The following is a 23,437-nucleotide window of genomic DNA, read 5'->3' as shown; positions in this document are numbered from 1 at the left end:
ATGAATGTCAGACTTCGTTCTTTATTTGACCCATCCAACTTTGAAATGGTTGAACGTAATTACCAAAATTTATGTTTGCGAAAATTCTTATCATCTTTTAGTCATGACTCATATTCCGAGTCTTTTGACTTTCTATTTCGCGTTCCTGTTTCTCAGTCTACGCATGTGTTTAAATCCTTACCCACCAACCGGGTGTTTTACCGAAGTCGTTATTATTGCAACCCTTACGGTATGTATTATGACTTCGTTTCACTTTTATATTCCTACTTCATTCTCAAATTTGGTGTTTTACAAAATCGGCCCGTTAAGAGTCATATTTGTATTCTTCGGGTTCGAGTGTAAGTACACCCCTTCCCAATACATGTCTACATCATTTTACATGTTTGCATTTTCCGGGTTCGAGTGTAAGTACACCCCTTCCCAATACATGTCTACATCATTTTACATGTTTGCATTCTCCGGGTTCGAGTGTAAGTACACCCCTTCCCAATACATGTCTGATTATCTTACGTGTTTCTTTGTCCCTTCACTCAGGCTCATTATCTTAATGTAATACGCTTCCATCACTCGGCTGTGCGTTTACATTGTGATCACATATTTTGCTTATTTGATTCATTTGGGTACCTTTAATTTGTCCCACTTACCCCGTCCTTATTACATCGGATGTAAGCATGTCCATTATGAAAAGTTCATGGTATCATGTGTTCACTACCTACTTGGCCAGAGTAGGCGATCAACACATGACATACATGACCTTTTTATAATTTTCACGTCACGCCCCATGTAAGTAACACCTCTATTCATTTCTCTTGGAAACAATATCCCGAATAGGTATTCTATTCAGGTTTTTCCAAGTTTTTCTATTTACATATGCAACTATCAGTTTCTATGTATTTGTTGCATATTTCTATTCGTGCAATTAAAATTATAAAAATGTGCACCTGGTAATGCTTGCCCTGTCAGGCTTCTCTTGCCGTTAGCCTTGTTCGCGATCGTTACGCGATTTAGGTCCTTGGTGAGCATGTTCTACTTGTCGTACTTTGGACCGTCCCTTCATCAAGTCAACAATTTGTTAGACTTCCGCTATCTTTAGATGCGAGTGTCCTTCAACTGAAACATTTACAAGAGTTAATTATATCAACTTTAATAATCACCCGTATTATAATACAAGGCTTTTTCTACACGCGCCAACGCGCGTATTTTTATTAACTATATCAATCATTTTAATTAGGGTAACGTGTATCACACGATAACCCTATGTGTTGTTTACAACACTTTAGCACACTAAACCATTAACATACATGTACTTACCGGATTTACGATCAAGCCTCGAACCGAACACACCTCACTCTTTAACCATGAGCTCTGATTACCAACTTGTAACACCCATGTTAAATTTTTATAGTTTTCGTATAAATAACGAAAATAAACATGAAATTTGATTAAGTATTCTTAGAAAATACAAGTAATCTAAAACTTTTACAACTTAAAAGTTTTCAACATAATATAGATAAGTTCGTTGTTTAAAAGATATGGCGTAACGCCGTGCGGAAGCTTTAATCCCGAGTGTTAGATTTTATTGTATTCGGTTCCTCATCGAGCTTGATCTTCATCCGGGCACTCTTGGCATTCTCCTATGATCAAAACCGTTAAAATCATTAGTTTTGACGTTGATATATAATAATATAATCCCAAGGCTTAATGCCACATTATAAATAACAAAAATATAAAAAGTGATTCTGAATCCACCGTAAATTACGGTGATTACGGTGAGACCTGGAAGTGTCTGGTCACCGTAAACCAGGAGATCTGCTCCGTAAACCATATCACAACCACCGTAATTTACGGTTCTACCGTAATTTACGGTAGTACCTGGAATGTCAGGTTTTGTTTTGTTTGATCATTACTCCAAGACCCAACTCTCGGTTTTCAGTTTTCTATGATACTAATTCGTTAAAACCTCATATTTCTAATATGTTATAAAATATTCAAAATCAACCATCAAACCATCATAATCCGAAACAATAACCATGCCTTACTTGATTATTCGACCCGTTTGGCTCGTCTACGGAATTCCTTCCTTTTTGACGACTACCAACGAGTTCTAACCATCTTTTGACCAAATATTCAATGTAGCGATATCATCGCTATATTTCATAGTAACTTATATTCTAAAATTCAACTACGCATATCGCCATGATCTAATTAATGCGTACCTGGCTCGAGTCAACATATAGACCCGTTTTGTACCTTTCTTTTATTAGCCGCTACTTTATAGCAACGCAATAATCCACTTCCCGTTCACTCCTGCGAACATTTAACTTAACAACCAAACATTAGTCGATATTGTCAAATAGTGTCATCACCACCATTTGACCCATTTGGTATTTATGACCAAACATTTATACTTATGTCAAATCATGGCTTTTAATATCCCATTCAACCCATTTCAAGTTTTAACTACAAGATCATTCTTCTTACGTATCTAACTCGTTATGGCTTACACCATGGGTATTCTTTTTAATCCCAACTTACATATAGTCAACATGTGACTAATTTACCCTTTTTCCCATTACTAGTTTCGCTATAAGGTAACCTTAAAGAAATCTTATAAATTCTTAGTCGATCCACGACGAAATTACCCTTTTGTCCATTTTACCATTAACCATGGTTTTGATCATTTTTATTCGTTCCGACTCATATTGCTTAGTGTCGGAACTTCAATTTCGAATGTAATCGGTTGTCACATTTATCATCTATAAAATACATACGTTTACTACAAATGGGTGTAAGCTTTACTTACCTCGCGTTCGCGCAAACATTCTTCGCATCCATGATCCGTTTGACCCGTTCCTTTCCAAGCTCCCACCTAGCTTGTTTAGAGTCAACTATATCATAACATCCATAAGATGGTTAGATTGGTCATCCTATATAATGGCCAACACCCTATGGACCCCCTTTTTTTTACACACTTATCAATCAAAACATGCCATATATTCAACAATTAGTTTCACACCATAATTCTTTTCATTCACTAACCGTTTGACCCGTTAGTGAAGTTACTTATACAACTAGTTAGTAAGTGATTTTAAACACTTTAAGCATGTCACATAAAGTGCCATTTGTTCCCAACAATCAATACTTCATGCCTAAAGCAAGTATATACAATCCTATGTCTTTTTCTTGGTTAATAAAAACATTATTTATGTGCAGCGATTTTCTATTTAGCTGCTGTGATTGACCATTTTGACCCGTTTAAAATCTGAATTAGATCAACATGTTCAAAGATGGATCGTAGAACACTCCAATACCTTCGCAAACATATAAGGTACAGCTTCTAACGAATTTTCTATGATTTTATATGATTTTTATAAAATCAGCTCAGCAACTATATTTTTCATTTTTTTAACAGCTTTCAAGTTCTCAACAGCAGTTTTAATTCGCCTTTTTGACCTATTTAACAACCACATTTGTTTCTTATGATTGAAAACAGTAAAAATTTACTTCATAAGCTTTCCGAAAAGGTATGGAACACCCGAAACGGATAAACGGTTGATTTTATATGATTTTTTTAAGATTAGTAAAAATCCATATAAAAAGCTGCGGAAATCATGTTTAGGGTCCTTTTAAATTCGACCCAAACCATCAAATGCAACCCATTTCCATAGCTAAAACCCTTATTAAACTCTTGGTAATGGTTAGAAACCTATAACATAGTGATTGTAGGTTAAGAGATGTCAAAAACCTCATCCATTTCAAGAAGTCATCATATGAATCCTAATTTTATCATCTTCTCAAATTTATCTTTGTCAATTTAAGAACTAGAACTAAAATTAACATATTTTGGTGATTCTCATACACCATCATGTTTAATTTCATGCAAATCAAGATTTGTCATAAACTCACTACTCATGAAATCATCAAATCAAGCTCTACATACAAACTAGTAGACAACACGATTCACTTGGGCATTCTAACGAGCACCTTATGGGCATGATTTTTATACCTCTTCTATTTAGTTCATGGCTAATATTTTTAACCAAGTTTCAATCATTAAATCAAACCCTTATGTCTAGCACTCATGAACAATATCAAATCTTGCATCGTAACATCAATTTTTCTCAGATTTACCATCACTTTTCAAGTGTTCATCATATTTTCATAAAACCCATTTACCACTTACAAGGTTAATCCTTCAATCACTTGTTTATGACATTAATTACCAATTTCACATCTAGGGTTCGTTCCTAGACTTATACTAGTGTCAATTTCACTATAACATTCAATCATTCACACTAAAATTTCATTCATGCATGATTATCACAAACTCAAAATATCACCAAACTATAAATTTCGACATACCTTACGATCCCCTTAGCTCGGTGATCGTTTATATGTATTCAAATCCGAGTTTGGTCTTCAATTGCACCTTCAATTAGAAGATTTTGTGGAGTTTAGGGTTTTACCCTTTTTCTTCCTGCTCTGGTCGTTCCCCACGCACACACTGATGTGTGTGTGTGTGATTTCTTTTTTTTTTTTTTTATAAAAGTCTAGTTTGGCCACTTATACATAATCAGCCCCTTTAGTTTATATTTTTAGACTATTTTCACATCAAACTAACTTCTTTCATTTAATTACAAGACTTGTACTAAGTTATTTATTTCCTAGTTACTTTATCTTGTTCACAACCCGTTTTATTTTAAGTCCCGTTAAATCTCGGGCCTTTTTATATACTTTGCTTTCTCAAAGTATTTCTCATCCTTTTAATATATATATATATATATATATATATATTAGATTTATTTATTTAAATACTATAATTTACCGGGTAAGTTTTATCACTTACTGTATTTTACCCGTCGTGTAGTGTTAACGTGGTTTGATTACCAAACCCGTTTTCGGGGTGTTACAGTGGGGGGCTTGCATAATTGTCGGACAGTTTGTTAGTTTAGTCATTTCTAATTTAAAATGGGGATAACAAGCTAGAGTAGAACACTTAGCTAATTTTGGCATACACACACTCTCGTAACAGCTCTCAGCCAGCTCTCGAACAATACTTGGCGATTTCATACACTTTTTTGCACATTACACACTAGTGATCCTTGTAACAAGCTTGTTATCATCCCGAGTTGTAAATTTCTTTTGTTTAATCTTAATTGGTGATCGGTAGTTTCCATCACCCGAGATTTTTTATGCCGGAGATCAACTCTTGATCAAGGGCTTTTTCCTCGTATAAATCCTTGTGTCATTTGTTCATTACATTTGTTTGTTATCCTTAACATTGTTCATTGATTCAAGCATCACACCTCACAACAAAAGATTTGGTTGCATTATCTTTGCTTGATTTTTGACCAAAACAGTTTGGCACCCACCATGGGGCAATTGGTGCTTCATTTCTGAGAAATTTTATTCATTCCATTCATTCCGGTTCATTACCCTCAACCGCATGGCTTCTCAAGGAAAAACCACTTCGAGTGCAATGCCGGCAATCAGTTCATCCCAGGGCGTTCCACCTTTGCCTCCCCCACCTTCTGGATCCCAGAAGAATGTTGAAAATCCTGCAAAGAGACCGAGCCCTATTTTCTCAAAATCTCCAACTTCTTCTGTTTATCCTACTACTAGTGACCTCTTTACTTTGATTTTGCAGATGAAGGATCACATACAGCAGCAGGATAAGACCAACGAAAAGATTCTCAAGGAAATTGGAGATATCAAGAAACAGAAGAGATCAGCAGAGGATTATTCCCCATTGATGCCTAGGTCTCTGAATTTCGACACCCCGGTCACAACCTCCTAGCATTCTGCAGCTCCGGATGTCCAATACTTAGGCGGAATAAGAGGAATGCATTATGGATCGTCAGCCATGACTCAGGCTCTAGGATCCTTCTCCCAGCATCAAGGATCCTTCGCCAGCTTAGGATGGTACATGGAGACACAGCTAGTTCAAGGATCCTCTGAGGTTCAAGGATCCTCTCAGGTTCAAGGATCCTCTCAGGTTCAAGGATCCTCTCAGGTTTTCGGATCCATGGATTATCCTCTAAGACCCCAGTTCACAGCACATCAAGGATCCAATGTCTCTCAGGATCAAGGATCCTTAAGAAGCTTGCAGCTTGGAAGTTCAGATATCCATCAAGGAGATTTCATCCCAATGCAGACCATTGTTTCTTCTGGCCCTTCAATTATACCAGAATCTCGACAATATGGATTCACATCCGGGTTTCCAAACTTAAATCCTCCGGCAGATAACACTTTTAATAATTCTTATAACACTAACCATGGCTTTATGCAGGATACAAGTATCAATCAAGCTATGGCTAGAGAATTACAGAAGCTGAAGGATATGATATCCAGCGTTCCAGGAGTGGTTAAACCTATTCCTGAAATTGCAGATGGGAGCCATAAGATATCTCGTTTTGCACCACCTATTTGTGATGCTGAGATACCCAAAAGGTTCCAAATACCAACTATGAAGTTGTATGATGGTTCGACAGATCCTGAAGAACATGTCGCTCAATATAGAGAAAGGATGGAGATCAACCCCATCCCTGAGAGGTTAAAAGAAGCATGTCTATGCAAGGGTTTCGGATCCACACTTACAGGATTAGCTCTTAAATGGCTGCTAAGTCTTCCCCCTTACTCTATTACTTCATTCGCTAATCTAGTTAACCTGTTTAATAATCAATTCTCTTGTAGTAGAAAATTTGATCGTTTAACTAGTGATTTGTATAGGGTAACTCAAGGTCAAAATGAATCACTTAGAGATTATATCACTAAGTTTAGTAAAGAATCCTTAGATATTCCTAACCTGGATATTGCCACGGCTGTAGAAGCCTTTAAAATGGGTTTACTTAGGGATTCATTATTCTATGATGATCTTGTTATGACCCCATGCAGGAATCTTGATGAGGTAAGAACCAGGGCCCTTAGGTTCATCCGATTAGAGGATGACAAAAGGATCCAGGAGAGACTGGTAGGATCCTCGAAACAGGAAAAGCAAGGATCCTACTTTAAGAATAACAAGTTCAAATCCTACAACAAGTCTGATAACCAGAATGTGCATGCAGTAGAACAAGAAGAGGATGATGAGGATTATCCTCCAATTTCCGAATACTGTTTTTCTGTTGATAACAATGGACTAATTCTTGCAATGTAGAATTTAGGTGAGAAAGCTAGGTGGCCAAGAAAAAGTGATAAACCAGCTACTACAAAAGACAAATCTAAATGGTGTGCATATCACGAGGATTTCGGGCATCTCACTGAAGAGTGCATTGCACTAAGAAAAGAGATTGGTTACTTGTTGAGCAAGGGGCACCTAAAGGAACTTTTGGGACGAAAGAAGTCAAGGATCCAGGATCCTGAAAGGATCCCAGAAAAGGCTCCTGCTCCTCCAGCAGACGCACAAGTCATAAACTTTATATCCGGCGGGTCAGACATTTGTGGTACTTCCTTCTCAGCAGCCAAAAGACATGCCAAGGAAACCAAGATGGACAATGGAGACAGACCCATCCGAACCTCCACCGTTACCAAGGATAAAATCATAACTTTTGATGAGGATGATCGCGTTGACGTTCAGGATCCTCATCATGATGGTCTTGTTATTACTCTGTTTATTTCTAACCATTTTGTTCGCAGGATCCTTACTTGCAAAGGGAAGCTGAATTAGAAGTCCAACAGCTAGAGGAAACTAAGGATCCTTGGATACTCTTCACTGATGGAGCCTCTAATGTCAAAGGAACTAGGCTTGGATCACTACTAAAATCGCCACAGGGGGACATAATACCCCACTCTATAGCTTGTGAGTTCCAAACTACTAACAATGAGGTTGAATATGAAGCCTTGGTAGCTGGTTTGCAAATTGCTAAGCATATGAGGATCAGGTATCTTGTGGTATATGTAGATTCATTATTAATCACTAATCACTTTAATGGATCCTATGCTGTTAAAAGATGAAAAGCTAATCAAATATTTAGAGATAGTCAAAGAATTGGCACTCTCTTTTGTTTCCTTTAGTTTGACACAGGTACCTAGAGAAGAGAATGCAGAAGCTGATGCATTGGCCAATCTAGGATCATCCTTGAAGATCCCAGAGGATATCAAAATCCCTATTATCCATATCCTAACGCCTGCTATTGAGGATCATGTAGCTATGGAGATAGGAGAGGATTCTGCAATTATCCCTAGTGATGATACACAATCTCATTCAGGATCATGGATCCTTCCAATCATGAGATATATCCAACATGGAGAGATCCCTACAGGAGAAAACCCCAGGGCTTTCAAAATTAAGGTATCTTAGTTTACGATATTGAATAACATGTTATATAAACGATCTCTTGCAGGACCATATCTAAGATGTATTGAGGATCCTGAAATCCAAGAAGTCTTAAAGGATCTTCATGAAGGAGATTGTGGAAACCACACTGGGGGCAGGGCATTATTCTCAAGGATCCTGAGAACAGGATATTATTGGCCTACTATGAAGAAGGACGCTGTGGATTATGCTAAAAGATGTGATCCTTGTCAAAGACTTAGTAATATCCTTCACCAACCAGCAGAGCTCTTGCATCCTATACTCTCTTCTTGGCCATTTATGAGATGGGGGATGGATATATTTGGCAAACTTCCCAAGGCACCTAGTGGAAAAGTATTCATGCTTGCTATGACTGACTATTTCTCAAAGTGGATAGAGGCTGAAGCCTTTGCTCAAGTCAGAGAAAAAGAAGTGATATCCTTTATCAAAAGAAATATTATTACTAGATTTGGTATTCCTTCTGAAATTGTCTGTGATAATGGATCCCAATTTATTGGGAGTAGAACTACTAACTTTTGTGACAGCTGGGGGATTAAGATGATAACATCAACACCAGTCCACCCACAAGCTAATGGCTAGGCAGAATCATCCAACAAGATCATCATCAACAACTTGAAAAAGAAGCTTGGATCCAAGAAAGGAAAATGGGCAGAAGAGCTACCTTATGTATTATGGGCTGACAGGACAACTCCCAAGAATGCTACTGGTCAAACTCCATTCTCTTTGGTATTTGGAGCAGAATCAGTAATCCCTACTGTTTTGGTCAAAAATCAAGCAATGATAATGCAACCAAACTTTCTGTTGTGAGGTGTGATGCTTGTTAAGATCTGAGGCTGTCATGATTGTGCTAGTTTGTAAGAATTTGACAAATCAATGAATATAAAACAATGTAAAGTGCAGCGGAAATGGATTCAAACTTTGTAAACACAATCAAAGAAGAGAATAGTTTGATAAACACATGCTTTCTCATTAAGTTGAATGATTACAATGAAAATCAAAAGATTTTTTTTTGGGTAAAGGTTTCACCCTGGTAAATTTTATATCACAACAAAACCAAAAAGGAACAAGTGGTAGACAGAGACGACTACCAATTCAAATCCCCGACATGCCGGGGAAATGTACAACCAAGAAAGAAAAACATCTAACGCACGAACCACAACTAGACACCAAACAAATCAGACTAGCATCCTAGACGAACACTAATTAGATCTGAGCATTAACACAACCATATTAGCCTAGTTGATCGTAAATTACTAGCCCTTTCGGCAGCTTCCAATCTTCAAGAATTTTCACCACTTGTCTCGAATCCTTGAACTTCAAAGTTACCAACTTCAATCGAACCGAGGAGTTGACCGCATCCGCAACTTGCTGAGTTGAGCGTTGCGTGCTCGCAAACAACCTGGAATTCCTTTCTAGCCAAATCTGATAAACGGACGCTGCAACCAGAATCCTTCCAATAACGTGCTTTGCTAATTTTGAACCTGATGTGAGAACAAGATGCTGAAAAATGTCCTCCCACTTATCCGAGATGTGTTGCATTGCTCCCATGGGTTTAACTATCATCCACACTTGTGTCGAAAAAGGGCATTCGAAGAATAAATGCGTTCGAGAATCAATACCGTGCTGACACAAAGGACAACACATCAGCCGCAAGTTTACGGGACCACCAACCTCCCAAGGCTTCAACCTATCTTGCGTCTTCAGCTTGTTCCCAATCACTAGCCACATGAGAAATGCATGACGCGGTATACACTGAGAAAACCAAACTACTCGATACCAGTTTACACTTGGGTTGCTTAACCGAAGTGTATCCCAAACATTCTTGGATGAGTATGTTGTTTCCTTTCCGTTATTATCAATCCAGGCAACGGTGTCTTTTTTATTTGGCGTTAAACTCGGGATCTGCATATTAGCTAGAGCCGGGGAAAATCAAAAGATTACAAGCATGCTTACATAACTAAACTCCCCCTCAGCCTGATACCCCAAGGTTGGTTGTACAAGATGAAAGGATTGAATTGAGGAGAAGAACTCACTCAAAACGATCAAGTGTAACAGTACAGAGTACTATTACATTTATAGACAATCCAAACCACTGAAGCATCTCAGCTGACGTCACCATGAAAGTGACATCTAACAACCCAACAAACTCTATCTACTGATCTATACAACTACTGCTTTGCTAACTACTGATATTGCATTACATTTCATGAGATGAATAAAACTGCTGCTGCATCGTTCTACTGCTGTGAACCCAGCAGTACTTGTCATGATCAGTAGTGCCTAACTCAAGGCAGCAGATTGAACAGCAGGGCTTTTAGTCTTCATCAGTCCTTCAATAGAACAGCAGTTGTAGGTCAGCAGATGTTGATAAAAACAGTTCTTTGGAGTATAGCAGATGTTGGAGCCACAGTCAAGGGGAAAGCTTATAGTAAACTGCTGCTTATTGTGAGTCCACTGTTGTGATCCGGTTTTGGCTTTCATTATCTGTTCCTCTGGTAGGGTTCAATCCCAACAATGCTTGAATTAATGAAAGATATTAAGGATCACTCTGAAATGTAATGAACAAGTGACACAGAGATTTATACGAGGAAAAAGCCCTTGATCAATGAATGATCTCCGGCATAAAAAACCTCGGGTGATGGAAACTATCGATCACCAACTCAGATTAACCAAGAAATGTTTTACAACTTCGGACGATAGCGAGCTAATTACAAGGATCACTATAGTGTAAAGTGCACAAAAATGTGTAATCGCCAAGTGAATTGTCAAGAGCAGTTACGAGTGTGTGTGTTAAGCTAAAAATAGCCAAGTGTTTCTATTTAGCTCGCTATCCCCTTTTAAAAATAGAAAATATCTAAGCTAACTAACTATCCGCATTTCATGCAAGTCCTCCACGAACTCCATAACGTCCACTTCAGTCATGCACGTGCGGAATAAACATGGAATATGCTCCAGGAATATCGCCAAGACCAAGTCCAAGCTCGTACTCCTGCTCCAGGAATATCTAAGCTAACTTATGATGATCCATGATCCTGATCCTGCAATACTTCTAAGGATCACTAGCTCAAACAGAAGTGAGGATCACTAAACCCAACGGCAATTGAGGACCACAGATCATTGGAAAATCCTCCCCTAACAATTGCCCCCAAAATATAAGGAGTAATGATGCAAATAACGAGTTATATTTTCTCGTCCTTATCCGCAACGAATCATCCGGAGAACTAGCCGTTATAAGCGGACTAGCCGTTAAGATCCTGACGTCATTGAGGTGACTATCCTGCAAAATCATCATTATAAATTGAAGTTAGAGATAAGGGTTAGAGTGTCACACCCCGACCACGTTAAAACAACAAACCGTGGCGGAAACGTCGGGGAGTGTTGCAACAGAATTATTGTTCCACAACCATGGTAACCAAATGTTTCGTTTTATTGAATTATTAAGTAATGTACATTGTCTTTAAATCAAAACAAACAAACTACATATTGTTTATAAATGTTTTTAAGTCACTAAGGCCTCGTCCAGGTCCTACGTGACACGAGCTTCCTAGCAAGCAACATTAAGCAATACCACCTGAAACATATGTAAAAATAGAGTCAGCAAAGAAATGCTGGCGAGTACATAGGTTTTATGGGAGTATTTGATTCATGGCTCTTTTATATGTTGCGTTACCTCGTTAGACTACAAGAGTCAAAATACAAACCTCGTTTTGAAAAGTGTATTGCAACATAGTTAACCAACTCAAATCGAATTGATTATAGTTTATAAAATCTCGTAGCCATGACTCTTAACTCAAAAACATTTGTTTTAATAAACCAAATCGTATAACATCTCGTAAAAACTCGTTAATAAAACTCGTATGGTTTATATCATTTCGAAAACCTCGTTGTGTGACATTGTTTCAAATCGTTTCCCAAGTGAACTAAATAATGACACGCAATGTAATATGATAGAAGCACTTATATATAAGATGTACCAGTGGTGTATCTACCATGATTCTATCATACTACACCCGTCCCATTATCTAATCACTACCCAAAACCAATCGTTTATCCAAATCGTTTAATTCGTTTAAATCGTCTCAAATCGTTTAATTCATCCCAAAATCGTATTCGTTTTAATAGTGAAACTACTTTTGGTCGTTTCGCTAATAACATTCAAACCTTCATGACTCGACTACCTCGTTTCTCGTATTAACAAACCACCAAAGGGTAAGTTAATAATCACAGATTCGGTCGTTACCTACATAACCCCCACACATAACCATGGGTGCAGTCTGATAATGGGATTTGTCAGATCCTATGGTACCATAACCTAATACTGGTCGGCTTGATCAGAGCTAATGAATGTCATTCATTATGTAATTACAACCAACAAGTTTGTTCACATTATTGAAATCGTTATTAGTTTTGTATAAACCATCTTAATCGTTTTTTAAATCATCGTTTAAACCTTGAAATTCGTTTTGTACATATGAATCACCCCAAAACAATTGAAAACAGTAAAATAGGGGAACTATGTACTCACATTGAAGTGCAAAGTATCCTTAATCTAAAGAACTCAACAAGCTCATTCAAACCAAGGAAACTCAAGCAGCACCTAATAATCGAATCGCTAGTCAAACAATAGACACCTAAATCGGAAGATCGGACAGAACGAGGTCTTGTAAACAAAATGAGTGTTGGAACTCATGTGATATGGTTTAACAAAGCCTACACCCTAGGTTGAAACCTAACCTAAGTGCTTTCGACCCGTTTTTTTTTTTTTTTTTTTTTTTTGGGTAAAGGGTTACCCCGGTGATTTTATATATTCACAACCAATCAAAAAACAAGTAGTAAGGTAACATCCTTACTAGTTCAGTCATGAGACATACCCTCATGAAAGTAAAACAAGAATAAACAACCAACATGGAAAACAAAGCAAATCAAGCAAAACGACCACTAGCCCACAATCTAGACCCTCACGACATTAGACCAAAAGCTTTAACCGTTCTCCATAAGTAACTCAGAATTTATGGGGATTATGGGGATGGGTCTTCGGCAGCCAACACGGATAGCCAAGCTAATCCCAGTTCGAGTAATGTGGTCAATGATGCTCCCTCTTTGTCGTATGCTGATAAGGTTAAAACGCAGAATTTGCTGAAAAGAGAGGTTAATTTTCGTAAGCTGGACGCTACAGAGACAGTTAAGGATGCTGATATTCTTATTCCTCGTGAGGTAATCCAAAAGGTTCAGGATAAGTTTGAAAATGTTTTGTATGGATATTTCTTGGGCAATCGGTTACCTTTTCCTGTTGTGGAGTACTATGCTAAAAATGTTTGGTCTAAACATGGGTTTGTTAAGATCATGATGAATGCTGAAGGTTTTTTCTTTTTCAAATTTGACTCTAAGGAGGGGATGATGAAAGTGCTTGAAGGAGGGCCATGGTTGATTAGAAAAATGCCTCTTTTCTTGAATGTTTGGTCGCCTTCGGTCAGTCTCAAAAAGGAGTGCATTAAATCAGTTCCGATTTGGGTGAAACTTCATAATGTTCCTATTGCTATTTACACGGATGATGGGCTGAGTTTACTAGCGTCTAAGTTGGGTACCCCTAAACGGTTGGATGGTTATACGGCTGATATGTGTGTTGATAACTGGGGGAGAAGTAGTTTTGCTCGTGCGTTAATTGAGATTAGTGCGGATAATGAGTTGAAAGAGTATATTACGGTTGCTATTCCTAACCTTGTGGAGGATGGATATGTTACTCATAAGGTGAAGGTTGAATACGAATGGAAACCTCAGAGGTGCTCGACTTGTTGTGTTTTTGGTCATAGTGATCAATCCTGCCCTAAGAATATAGTTCCAAAAGCTAAGCAGGTTGTGATTGATGATGAGGGTTTCGTAACTGATGAGAGGAAAGTGGCTAGAAAGCGTGTTTTGCAAAAGAAACAGAGGGCAAACTTTGTGTACAGGCCGAAAATAGGAAACTCGGGTGCGAGCACTTCAGGTACTAAGGATGATAAGTCGGATACTACTGTGAAGGCCAATGTAGAGACTAAAAACCCATTTGAAGTTTTGTCTAAATCGGATGGGGGTGCAGATATCCCTCCAGGTAATGTGAAGTCAACGGAGCCTAAAGTGGATGTTCCTAGTAGTCCGTTTGACGACTATGAGGAAGAAGTTGTTGAGGTTGTGCCAACGGAAATGTCTAATTTTATGAGCAACAAATCGCTTGGTAGCAATGCTGAGGGGGCAAGCACTCCCGGTTTTAAGGGTTTACATGGATAGTGTAGCAGCTTGGAATATTAGGGGTTTGAACCGGCCCCTTAAACAAGCTGAGGTTCGGGTTCTCATTGCTGAAAACAAGCTGAATATTTGTGCAGTGTTAGAATCGCACATCCATATTAATAAACTTTCTGTTATTTGTAACAAAGTTTTTAGCGGCTGGAATTGGACTTCGAATGGGGGGTTATGTTCCAGAGGTACTAGAATTATTCTTGGGTGGAATTCTGATGTAGTTGATATTATGGTGATCTCGCAGACTGACCAGGTGATGCATACTCAAGTTCTGATAAAAGCTGATAATAGAATTTTTTTCTGTTCCTTTGTTTATGCTGAAAACAGATACCATGATCGTCGTGCTCTTTGGGAGGACCTTTGCAACTTTAATGCTTTGGCTCGTGATAAGCCATGGATTGTCATGGGGGATTTCAATGTTGCTCTCAATATGGAAGATTGTTTATCCGGTCCCTCGAACCATTCGATTGGCATGAGGGAATTTTTTGAATGTATTAAGGAGACCGAATTGTTAGATGTTCCGAGTCATGGTATCCACTATACGTGGAACCAAAAACCGAGAGAGGGTTTTGGAGTTATGAAGAAGCTGGATCGGGTCATGGGTAATCTAAAGTTTCTAGATTTATTTCCGAATGGGTATGCCTTGTTCAAACCGGCCCGCTTGTCGGATCATTCTCCGTGCATATTCAAGTTTTCTTCGGCGATTAACACTAAACCGAAACCGTTTAAATTTCCGAATTTCATCGTTTCAAAACCTGAGTTCAAGCAGGTTGTTTCAGCGGAGTGGGCTAAGGAGATCCATGGTCATTCCATGTTTGCGGTTGTTAAAAAGATGAGAAATTTGAAACCTCTATTTCGTAAAATTCTTTTTCAGCAAGGTAACTTGCATAAAAGGGTTGAGGATTTGCGGGTTAAACTTGATAATATTCAGAACCAAGTGGATGCAAATCCCTTGGATTTGCTACTTCGGGATGAGCTTGCCACATGTCTTCTGGATTTTCAATCGGCTGCTTATGACGAGGAGTGCTTTCTTAAACAGAAAGCCAAGGTTGAATGGTTGAGCGCGGGGGATGCAAACACGAGGTTCTTCCATAAATGTGTGCAAAGCAGAAATGCTAGGAATAAAATTTCTAGTATTCTGGATGCGCAAGGGAACCAGTTCGAGGGTGATCAAGTTTCTACGGCTTTTATTAATCACTATACGAACTTCTTGGGTATGGATTACCAGGTGGAGGATTTTGATTTTGGAGATTTATGTGCTAACACTCTGAATGCTCTCTCGGCTAATCATATGGTGCGGTCGGTTACCCGAGATGAGGTTAAAAAAGCTATGTTTAGTATTGGTGAGAACAAAGCGCCAGGTCCGGATGGGTATACATCGGCTTTTTTTAAACATTCGTGGGATGTGGTAGGAGATCAAGTGACGAATGCAGTTCTGGATTTTTTTGAGAATGGCCAAATGTTGAAGCAGATTAATCACACTATTATTGCTTTAATCCCTAAAAAGGATTCTCCTAATTCGGTTCTTGATTATAGGCCGATATCCTGTTGTAATGTCCTCTTTAAATGCATTAGCAAGATTATTACGGATAGAATTAAAGGGAGCTTGGATGGATTAGTTAGCATTAATCAGTCAGCTTTTATCCCAGGCCGCAAAATTACCGATAACATTCTTCTAACGCAGGAGCTTATGCATAACTACCATCTTGATAGAGGCCCGGCTAGATGTGCCTTGAAGATTGATATCCAAAAGGCTTATGACACGGTCAATTGGTCTTTTCTTAAAGCTATCTTGGAGGGTTTCGGTTTTCATAGGAAAATGGTCATGTGGATTATGAAATGTGTGTCTACAGTTTCCTATTCTTTGAGTATCAATGGTGAGCTGCATGGATACTTTAGTGGCAAGAGAGGTCTTAGACAGGGTGATCCTTTGTCTCCTTACTTGTTCACTTTGGTCATGGAAGTTCTTTCTCTCCTGCTTCAGCGTGCTTCGAAAATTGGCTCAGGGTTTAAGTTTCATCCGCAGTGTGCCAAACAGAAGATTGTTAATGTTTCTTTTGCCGATGATCTATTTATCTTTGCTCATGCAGATACCCTCTCGGTTAGGCTCTTACGGGACGCGCTCAACATGTTTACAAGGATTTCGGGTTTGGTTCCAAGTGCCCCTAAAAGTACAATCTTTTTCGGCAATGTTCCTTCCCTTACTAAGGATCAAATTTTGCGGCTAATGCCGTTTCAGGATGGATCCCTCCCTGTTCGTTATCTTGGAGTTCCTTGGTGTCTTCTAGACTTGCTTACAGTGATTGTAAGATTCTGGTGGAAAGAGTTCATAGGAGGATTGATAACTGGGTGTCTAAGTCGTTATCTTTCGCGGGTAGGCTCCAGTTGATTAATTCGGTTATTTCAGCGATGTATTCTTATTGGGCCTCCGTTTTCATGCTTCCGGTCAGAATTGTGAAAGATCTTGAAAAATGTATGCGTCGTTTTCTTTGGAATGGTGGTGCTCGGGGTCCGGTTCGTTCTAAAGTGGCTTGGAAAGATATTTGCTTGCCTAAGTCGGAGGGTGGTTTGGGTATTCGGAGTATTATGGAGGTGAATAAATCGCTGATTTCTAGCCATGTTTGGAGTATCTTAAATAATCGGCGTTCTTTGTGGGTTTCATGGATTCATTCTTACAAGCTTAAAGGCGCTAGTTTTTGGGAGGTTAAATGCTCCGCTAACCCGAGTTGGGGTTGGAGGAAAATCCTTGCTATTCGTAATCAGATCCGGCCTTATGTTTGGAAGTCTATCAAAAGCGGCCGTCAAACAAACGCATGGAGTGATAACTGGAATGCTTGTAGCCCGCTCCGGTCCTTTATATCGCCTAGGCGTATTGCTAATGCAGGTTTCAACCTGGGCTCGACAGTTGCGGACTTGATTGATTCGAACGGTCAATGGAAATGGCCTGTGGCGTGGTATGATCTTTTCCCGGTTCTAATTAATATTCCTCGGCCCGTGTTAGTTGATGATACGGCTGATCGTTTATTCTGGAAGGATCATGGGGGTAAACTTCAACATTTCCACTCTTCACAAGCTTGGGATTCTCTTCGGGTGAGAAATGATAAAGTCGCTTGGGTTGATGCGGTGTGGTTTAGCCAGTGTATTCCTAGACACTCGTTCCATCTTTGGCTTGTTATTCAGAATAAGCTGAAGACGCAGGACAGGATGTCCATTGGGGAAGCGGGTAGTGCTACTAATTTGGCCCTCATGTGTTGTCCGTTATGTTCTTATGACCGTGACTCTAGGGATCATCTGTTCTTTCAATGTGCCTATGCAGCTGAGGTCTGGAAAACGGTTAGAGATTGGGTTGATATGGGGAATGTCAATAATACTTGGGATTCCGTTATGGGTTGGTTGGTAAACAGTGCTAACACGAGACATCTTGGCGGTGTTGTATGCAAGATTCTGGTGGGGGCGGTTACCTATTACATATGGCAAGAACGAAATAACAGGCTATTCTCGAGACTACAGCGGTCTCCGGCTATTCTCTCGCAAGTCATTTTTAACTCGGTCAGGCTGAAGATAATGGGATTCAGGATTATGAAGCACCCGGATCACATGAAGATTATGGACCGATGGCAGATCTCGAAGAAGAACGTAATGGAGGATCCGGGCTAAGGAGGATGTCCTTTGTTTGTTACGTTTAGTTTGTGGCTATGTTTTGGTCGGGCTGTTTCCCTTGGTCGTGTTTGTTTTATTATTACGGGTCTTTGTTTTTTGTTTGGCCTAGTCAGGGTATGCCTTGGCTAGTAGTGTGCGTCTAATTCTGGACGCATCCTGTTCTTTTTTTGGTTATTTATAAAAAAATTCACCGGGGTAAAACCCTTTACCCAAAAAAAAAAAAAAAAAAAAAAAAAACTCAGCATCATGAATCTCCCATTGCTCTAGCAACTCCCGAACTCTGATTGTGTTCTTGAATCTGAGTCCCATCAACTTGTATCTAACACTATCAATCACAGCTTTAGAAATGATATCCGGAGGCCTCGCATGGTTCTTGAACAAGCGATTGTTTCTTTCCTGCCAAATAACATACATAGAGGCTGCAGCTATTAACTTACAAAGCAGGTTTGTCGCAGATTTTGAACGCGACCGATGCTTCAACCATTCCACAATCTCGGTCCATCGCGGCTCAACACTATCCATACCAACTTTAGAACGGACCGTACACCATATTTCCGAGGACAACTTGCATTCAAAAAACAAGTGATCATGCGAGTCCACATTTTCATAGCATAAGAGGCAGCACATCATGTTCATATTTTTTCTTCGGGGATAACTCCATTGCAAGATCTTATCTTGAGTTAGAAGCTTTCGTCGAACAATGAGCCACATCAAAAAAGCGTGCCGAGGAATACATTGAGAGAACCAAACAATACTCGCCCAGTTCACCTCCTGCTCCCTAGCCCGAACCGAATTCCAGACCCCTGAAGAGGAATACTCGCTAAGCTTGTCACCATCCCTCCATAACAACCGATCCTGATTATTCACGTTCCTTTGCATGAGATCTAGTTGTATAAGCACCGGATAAGTATCCTTCCATGCAACCGGCCATACCCAGGAGCCCCCCGTATGAACATCCGCCACTTTAGCATTCAGCGAGAAACCCTCTCTAGTTATAACTCTAGGAGTTAGAAAATTGCATAACGGGCCGATAGTACTCCACAAATCAAACCAAGCATACGTGTTATTACCGTTCCCAATTTGAGACCAAACATGCTGTCTAATCAAAGGCCTAAGTTGAGACATCTTCCTCCAACTCCAACAGCAAGAAGTCGGAACCCTATGGTCCCAAAAACTCCGACCTTTTAAACGATAAGAGTGAATCCAAGCCACCCAAAGCGAATTATGGTTACTTAGAACACTCCAAATATGCGTCACCATGAGAGCTTTATTAACATCTGCGATCCGACGAATACCCAAACCTCCCTCCTGTTTAGGCACACAAACCGAACTCCAAGAAACTTTGGCCCTACCCCGTTGAGAAGGCGATTGAGCCCAAAGAAAATTACGCATTTTTGACTCCAACTCCTTAATGACTCTAGCTGGTAAAATAAAAACCGAAGACCAGTACACATGAAGAGCCGAAAGGACGGAAATGATTAATTGTAACCTGCCAGCAAAAGATAACAATCTGTTCTTCCAATTATCTATCCGGTTTTCAAGACGCTCCACAAGAACACTACAATCCTTGTACAAGAGTCTAGAAGAAATAAGAGGAACCCCCAAATATTTTACCGGCAACGAACCCTCCACGAAAGGCATGATAGATAGGATTTCCCTTTTAATATTATTCGGCACATTACAAAAGAAACCTGTACTTTTCTGCGCACTCGGAATCAGCCCCGACATTCGAGTGAATTTCGTGAGCGAGGACATAATACATCTAGCCGAACTCACATCGCCTCTAGCAAAAAGGAATAAATCGTCCGCGAAACAAAGATTAACAATACGCTGCTTTTCACATTTATTGTGAAACCTGAAGGACGAATCAATCCTTGTAGCATGGTTGAGAATACACGTCAAAACTTCCATCACAAGAGTGAAAAGATACGGGGATAATGGATCACCTTGTCTTAACCCTCTTTTCCCCTGAAAATAACCATGAATATTCCCGTTGACACATATCGAGTAGGAGGCCGTAGACACACACAACATGATCCAATTGACCATAATGTCGTTAAAACCAAACCCGAGAAGAACATTCTTAAGAAAACCCCAATCTACCGTATCATAAGCTTTCTGGATATCAACTTTAAACGCACATCTAGGAGGGCCAAACTGGCGATGGTAATTGTGCATCAATTCTTGCGTAAGAAGAATATTATCCGAAATTTTCCGACCAGGAACAAAAGCTGATTGGTTTATGCTCACAATCTTGCATAAAGAACCTTTCAGCCTATCTGCTAGCACTTTGCTAATGCATTTAAAAATGACATTACAGCAGGAGATAGGACGATAGTCAGTAATTCGAGTCGGAGATGAAACCTTTGGGATCAGAACGACTAACGTATGATTGAGCTGCTTCAGTAGATTACCAGTGTTGAAAAAGTCAAGAACAGCATGCGTAACGTCACTCCCCACAATCTGCCAAGAACTTTTAAAAAATGCAGCCGTGTAACCATCAGGACCAGGGGCTTTATCATTCCCAATCGAAAACATAGCTGATTTAACTTCCTCCAAGGTAACCGGACGCATCATATGATCAGCTGAATCGGAATCCAGCTTATTAGTGAAGATATCCGGAGATGGCTGTAAAGAAATCTGACCCGCACATCCCAAAAACTGCTCATAATGACTGACAAAAGCCGCAGCCACATTATCCCCTTCATAAATGTTGCCATTCGAATCTGATATCACATCAATACGCTTAAAATGGTTTTTACACTTTAGGGACGAATGAAAGTAAGCCGTATTTGCATCACCCGCACGGAGCCACTCCACTTTAGATTTCTGCTTGAGGAATCTTTCCTCATCAAGCAAAGCCTCCTGAAAATCCTTTTGGACAGCCGTTTCTTGAGCCCGTAAACCATCGTTTAGGGGATCCATATCAATGTCGCGTTGTAGACCCTCAAGATTGGCATGCAGATTCGCTACCTTTTCGTGAAGGTTACCTTGTTGAAACAAGAGGACACGGAGCGAAGATTTCATAAGCGTGAGTTTTTTCATAACTCGAAACTGATGAACTCCATTAATGTTCACATCCCATTTAGATTTAACAATATCCAAGAAACCCGGCTTATGCACCAGAAAATTTGCAAACTTGAAAGGTTTTGGTTTAGATTTACCAGCCGAGAAAAGCTTTAAAATACAAGGACAATGATCCGAGATACCATAGGGTTTGAACATGGCAACCGATTCGGGATAGTCACTAACGAACGAAGCGTTGCCCAACACCCTATCAATCTTTTTCAACAAACCAATACCTTTTTTGGGTTTTTGACTCCAAGTGAAATGTAATCCTGTCCGGTTTATATCAAAAACTCCAATCTCTTCAAGACAGTCTTTAAACTCACGCATACTAGACGTAACGGAAGAAACGCCACAAGACTTATCTTCAGAATTCAAGGCTGAATTGAAATCTCCCATTATCACCCACGGTTTATCATGGGCGAGACCATTATGCACACGTAAACTTTGCCAAAGATCCCTCCTATCAACATAATAATTCGCAGCATATATAATGGAGCAGAAGAACATACGATTATTAGCCTTACAAAAAACCTGAATATGTAAGACTTGAGCTGACATCGAGAGAACCATAACATCGACCTCCAAAGGATCCCATCCCAAAATAATCCGAGCTCCTTTATTACAACAACCCCCATTTGAAGTCCAATCCCATCTACGGAAAACAGCTTTGCAAACTTTCTGAAGATTCTCCATACCCACATGAGACTCAAGAATCGCACATAATGTTAACTTATTATCTTTGACCACCTGACGAACCTCATTTTGTTTTAGCGGGCGGTTCAACCCCCTAATATTCCAAACAGCCAAACTAATCATTAAGACCCCCTGAAGAAGGAGTGCTTGCCCCTTTTTTATGAATATCGATGATAGGATCGACTTTAAGGAAATCATTCGTCTCATTGTACACCTCTATCACCTCTTCCTCATCCGAAGATTCCGCTCCATCATCCACTCTCCTAGTCGAACCGCTAGATTCACCAACTTCACCACTTAGAACATCAAACCGATTACGAGACACAAGGACCCCCGAATTATCAGATTTCTTACTACTACCAACGTTATCCGAGTTTGTATGTAAACCCTTACTCTGCTTGTTACTTATCGGTCTATACTCAAATTTTGGTTTAGGCTTGGAAACCGGGATACCTGATTTTCTTGCCATCTTTTTAAGAGGAACATCCGTATATCCTTCGTCATCAACTTTAGGAGCTGCTTTCCCTTGTGACTTGCCATGGTTACCTGGTTGTCTACTCCCCTTATGACTAGCCGTATGAGCATGAGCCACTGGCTTCTTAGGGCATGAATCATCAGAGTGGCCGAAAACACAACACGCCGAGCACCAGAGTGGACTCCATTCATATTTTTTTTTTTTTTGGGTAAAGGGTTACCCCGGTGAAATTTTATATCAACCAACAAATAAAAACAGGGTGCATCGAGAGGCCGATGCACACTACTAGACTTGGCATACCAAGACTAGGACACCAAAAGCAAAAACAACCCGACAAAGTCACAGCCAAAACAAGCACAACTAAACTAAGAAACAAAACACAGCCCGACAAACAATCACAATAACTAGCGAGCTGGCCGCCTAGCCCGGGTCTTTGTCTTCATCGCTTGGAAGCAGCTTCCACTTCTCTTGAATGCTTCGATTATGCGAGCCACCCTTAAAGTTGAACCCCATCAACCTTAGCCGAACCGTAGACTTGATTTTCTCACACACCACATTCACACTTGCCACTTTGTTAGAGAATAAGCAATCGTTTCTCTCATGCCACACAAAATACGCCGCCGCCGCAATAGCTAGCTTACAAACAATATGTTCCGTCTTCCTTGAGTTAGCCGTTTGTTCCATCCAGTTCATGATCGACTGCCACGAGTCATCAACTTCCCCCATGTTTAGCAACCCTCTAACATTATTCCAGACTTGAGACGCAAACGAACAACTGAAGAACAAATGGTCTCTAGAATCCCGATCATGCTTACATAATGGACAGCACATAAGTCTTAAATTATAATCACTACCCGCTTCCCAGCTTGCTAACCGATCCTGTGTCTTGAGCTTATTTTTTATCACCAACCAAAGATGAAACGAGTGTCTTGGAATACATTGACTAAACCAAACCC

General features: G+C 39.7%; 1 long non-coding RNA gene across 1 annotated transcript; it reads right to left on the bottom strand.

The window, feature by feature from the left end:
* Positions 1–1,426: 1,426 nt before the first annotated feature.
* Positions 1,427–4,720, bottom strand: LOC110885788. The gene is made up of 2 exons (XR_004882901.1): positions 4,363–4,720; positions 1,427–2,888 (listed from the first exon to the last, which is right to left on the bottom strand). It is a non-coding gene; the product is annotated as an uncharacterized LOC110885788 (long non-coding RNA).
* Positions 4,721–23,437: the final 18,717 nt, after the last annotated feature.

The sequence above is a fragment of the Helianthus annuus genome, chromosome 16 (assembly GCF_002127325.2).
Source record: "Helianthus annuus cultivar XRQ/B chromosome 16, HanXRQr2.0-SUNRISE, whole genome shotgun sequence".
NCBI lineage: Eukaryota > Viridiplantae > Streptophyta > Magnoliopsida > Asterales > Asteraceae > Helianthus > Helianthus annuus.
Note: the sequence above shows the minus strand (reverse complement) of the source record. Positions and strands in the feature narration are given on the sequence as shown.